The sequence below is a fragment of the Ziziphus jujuba genome, chromosome 1 (genome assembly GCF_031755915.1).
Source record: "Ziziphus jujuba cultivar Dongzao chromosome 1, ASM3175591v1".
NCBI classification, from domain to species: domain Eukaryota; kingdom Viridiplantae; phylum Streptophyta; class Magnoliopsida; order Rosales; family Rhamnaceae; genus Ziziphus; species Ziziphus jujuba.
In genome coordinates, this window is record NC_083379.1 from 26181476 (window position 1) to 26186483 (window position 5008).

Here is a 5008-nt window from a genome sequence, read left to right on the forward strand (position 1 = left end):
AAGAAGTGAGCTTATTTGGATTTTTAACCTGTAGATATGGTAGAAGTTAATTTCAATAATAATTTATTACTATTGTTGTATTTGGTGGATCTACTATTTATTTATTCGGATCTAGTTATCAACTCTGAACCTTGTTGAGGTTAAATATGATTTATATTGGAACTTAATAGACTTTAATTTATTTTGTTTTTAAGGTTAAGATGTAAGGTTCTATTGAGACTTATGACCTATATGGGTAATTTAATTCATTTTTTTGATGTTTTGATGTGTTGCACTGTTGAGGTATGGTGTCTATGTTTTTATTTACATAGTCTTTGAAGTTGTTAAAATTTTGTGTGGCTTGGTGATGGTTAATAACCTCCCTAAAATGGAGGTCAGTTCATAATTTGATGAATAGTGCATGTCAGGACCCGTCCAGAATTCCTTCTCCGGAACCCTAGACAGCCCTGATCCCAGGGAAACCCTACCGGACCCTCCAATGGAAAATCCGACAGAGCCTCCCCTAAGGGATTTACTTACCACAAATTACCTGCACTGAAAACACACTTCTATACTCATCCCCTTGTTCCTCCCGCAAACTAAAAATTGGTTCCACAAATTGCAGCACTTCAAAATAAAACAACAGCAGCAACCCAGTGCATAATTAACAACCACACGTCCAATACAGTATACAGAGCATTATACAAAAAATGTGGAATTTATAAAGTGACATATGGAAACAATACAAGATAGAGAGGAAAAAGGGAAGAAAAACTTCTTGAACCTTCGGCAACGAACTGAGACGTTGGGCTCGCCCCGGACAATCAACGTCTCCAACCTGGACCTAGGGGAACGGAATTTAAGAGTGTGAGATGCTAATCATCTCAATGAGTGACCATATCTACTATACAATATAATACCACGGTAATACAGTAGATAGATAATAATTAATTGGAAAATAATAATTTCTCTCAAAACCCTTACAGTTCTCTCAGTTGGAAAAGTTCCCCTTTTAAAACATTTTCACAAAACCCGATGTACGTACTCCCGAAAACCAAGGGACCAAATAATTTAATAAACAACAAATAAATAAATAAATACATAAATAAACACCCCAAATATAAATAAACTGCAATAAATTGTAATAAATAATTTTAGAACACCTTTGGGTTTAAAACATTATTTGCAATTTACACCGACAATTACACCTGACGCACCACACCATATACCGGTGATGCCCTCCGATACCCAGCGTCCCGAGCACCGACTGGCGGGAGGTTAAAGAGAGAAACCTGCAGTGGTCACTTCGGCGTCCCGACAGTACCGACTGCTAAAAACCATCACCCGGCCAAGGAGGGGGGCGGCTGTGCACAACAATAACCTTGCCTGCCCACGGTCCAATGGCAACTCACGGGTGAAGTAATAACCGCACGCTAAACCATATAATAACCGCGTGCTACCACGTGTCCATACACCATACACCAGAACACCAATACTGTATGAGTGCGTCTAAAAATAAACAATAACAACCAACCGTACCGTTTTTCCAAAAACCACCGTGGGAAGTATACCATATTTTCACAAAACACCATCCCACATATTTTTACTTAAACAACCCGGTACGAAACATCGATAACAGATAAAACCATACCTTTTCTCGTAATACGAGATTCAACAATTGAAATACCGCGGGCATAATTTATAAAATTAAACCACCAACTTAAACAAATATTTTCATAAAATATTTAACCCAATTATGCCCGAAATTTATATAAAATCCAAACACAACGAATTACTGAAAATACTTACTCATGTGTAATAAATATCATTTAATCAATATAAAATAATAATCGGGAATTTTCTAATGACCCCAACATTTCATTTAGGACCAATGGGTAGATATATATATAAAATAATCTTTTTCCCGATTATATTTAAAATACACCACATGAGCACAAATTACAGATATCAATTTAATACCACATAAATACAATTAATTACCCCAAAAATATTTTTAAAGGTGGGTCACTCACCTGGAGCACGCAATTAACCCATGATCCACCACGGGATCAATTCTACGACTCACCGGTGCTCCTAGAACAAAATTCATAGACAGTCAAATAAAATAATATTTTAATCGGGTAAATAATACCCGGTACCCGGGGGCTTAAACGCAAACTTTAACCAAAATGGTCGAATGATATACCGAATCGAAGCTCGTGGAACGAGGATCACCAATCCGGTCTCCATCGACCCCAATTCCACTGGAGGTGGCCGGAATTTGGCCGGAAAGGTTCGGCCGGTGTTCACTTCTCCATATCTCGCAAACCGCTTCGAATTTTTGGGATTGGAGGCCATTTTTGGATTCAGAGGATCCAAAATAGGGGGATAGGAGGCTCAATTGGGAGTGGGCTGGGCGGAAAACACAAGAAAAGAGGAGAGAGAAACTTGGCCGGCCGGCGGCTTCTCCGGCCCGATCGGCACGCGTCCGGCGGCGGCTGGCCGTGAAACTTGGCGGCCAAGCTCGCGAAGTGGCGGGCTTCCTTGGTGGCTGGCGCGTGAGGGCTATGGGTGGCCGGAATTTGAAACACAGGAGAGAGAGGGACGGTCGGGAGAGAAGAAAGAAAAGCTGCGTGTGTGTGTGTATTTCGGGGAAGAAGAAGGAAAAAGAAAAAAAAAAGAAAAAGAAAAAGAAAAAGAAAGGATTGGTGTTTTCCCACGTGGGGAAAAGAAAAAGAAAAAGAAAAAGAAAAAGAAAAGAAAAAGGAAAAGAAAAAGAAATAAAGAAAGAAATAATTAAATAATATTAATAATAATATTATTATTCAAAAATAATAAAATAATTTGATTTTTTCACATGTCAATGGCATTTCACCATGGTGACACATGGCCACCTTCATTGAGTCACACGTGGCACATCGTTATACGTGTAAAAATAATAATAAAATAATACAGTATTTGAAAAACTTTACAGGTCCATAACTTTCAAACCACATGTCCAAATCGGACGTGCCGCTAGTCTACGGACTCGTATCGACGAGTACTTCACAACCATGCATGAGTCAAAGCTCAACCTTGCATGAATAAAAAGTCAACCCCGGCACCCCTTGGATAGTTTGGACCCCAACTTGTTTTGCTCAAAACTTTCAAACCGTAGCTCCGTTTTCAACGTGCTACCAGTCTACGAACTCGTGCCAACGTGTACTTCGTAACAGTATCTCAGTCAACCCAGAATTCCAACCGGATCAAAAAGTCAACTTTGGACCACTTCGGTCAACGGTCAACAGTCAACCTCGGTCAACGTGCAAAAATTTCGACATGGTTCGGGACGGGGTGTTACAGTGCATCATAAGAAAAGGACTCTTAAAAGTAATAGATTTTTATTTTTTTATTTGTCAATGATGGTAATATACTTTAACAGTCTTATTACTCTATGAAAAATTTAATTTATGGTAAAAAATTATAACATACATAATTTGATCACCTTTATCTAAATGATAAATCCGTTAATTTTCTTTATACAGTTAATTTTTTATTTTAACTGTTTTAATGATATTTAATAGATAATTACAAACTCTACTTGATAATCATGAAAATTAAAAAAAATACGGGACCATACATGTAAGGTACAAAATAAAAGCTTAAACTATATTACTATATGGTAAAAATAAAATTAAAAAAGGGCAATGGGGCCATGGCCACCTCAGCTCCAAGTGTAGTTCCGTCCTTGGCACATTACTTTTGATGTAATTCATTCTCCTCATAGCATCACTAATGGAGTGCTATTTTGACATTGAATTGCCAAATTATAGCATGGGACGGCTTTTTCCCTCACAAATGGCAAGTGGAAAATTTTGTAATGCGATTTTTTTGTGCAAAATTTAGCACTAAATTTGCAATTGGAAAATTCGAATAGTGAGCCCCATATAATAAAATTTGTAGAATCCATCCTATTTATTAATAAGAATTTTAATTTTTTAACTTTTTTTATTGATAAAAATAAAAAAATAAGCAGTATCCATCACCAATTAATACTTAACTAATAATAATTGTAGTTTTTTTTTATTAATTTAAATACATCCTATCATCATTAAATAATATTGGTAATTTGACAACACTATTTATTAAGGTTTGTTTAAATAATGTGATAAGGTTTTATTTCTTTTTCAGAAAACAAATTTAAATTAACAGTCTACCGAAACTCTCACCCATTGACATTTGTCATTTAGAAACTATATAATTTCTTAAAATAACTTCAAAACATCTAAACGAGAATAAATGTATTAGGGAATATCTGGGAAAGCTAGTTGAACGTTGCATTGCACGTGCAACTTGGTCATAATTTCACAAAAACGAATTTTTTTGTGAAGGCACTGAGGCAGCGAAGTTGCAGACATTTCATTTGTTTGTGCTATAATATTCATATTGAATTGGCATCAACATTAAAAATACTTCGATTTAGATATTCAATTAAACTTGGGAATTTTACATGAACGAATTCAAAAGGAGCCAATGCTCAAAATATCATAATGCAAGAAAAGGGTGGTACTACTCATCATTTACATATTTATTTGATTAAACAAAGAATCAATACGCCCCCTTTATCAGATGCTCCACCTGAATCACTGCTAGGCTTAATTAAAGTTAGCTTGATTTAAGACCATTTGGGTCGTAAGTTCCGAAATACGACACACCTTCCAAAATTTAGTAGACAACATGACTACAATTAGGTGTTTTTTAGTAATTCGATGAATTTAAAATTTTAAAATGGACAGACCACGAGTATAACCTTGGTCTGAACAAATATATCTATATATATATATATATACATAATTATAAAAAAGCAAACTAGGTTTTCATATTAAAATAAAAATAAAAAATAAAAAAGGACAAGCAAGTATGCATGGGTACAAATAGGACATTAAGGTCATACGACAAGCATTCTAACCGAGGCTTTGCTACTGGACCTATAGCCAAAAGAGACAAACTAACCAAGGCTGATCATGTTGTTTCTCAACTAATGTCATCT

At 35.8% G+C, this 5008-nt stretch overlaps 1 long non-coding RNA gene across 1 annotated transcript; it reads right to left on the minus strand.

Annotated features, from left to right (window-relative positions):
• Positions 1-698: 698 nt before the first annotated feature.
• On the minus strand, positions 699-2633 carry LOC132799535 (uncharacterized). Its single transcript, XR_009634252.1, has 3 exons — positions 2186-2633; positions 2013-2073; positions 699-823 (listed from the first exon to the last, which is right to left on the minus strand). It is a non-coding gene; the product is annotated as an uncharacterized LOC132799535 (long non-coding RNA).
• Positions 2634-5008: the final 2375 nt, after the last annotated feature.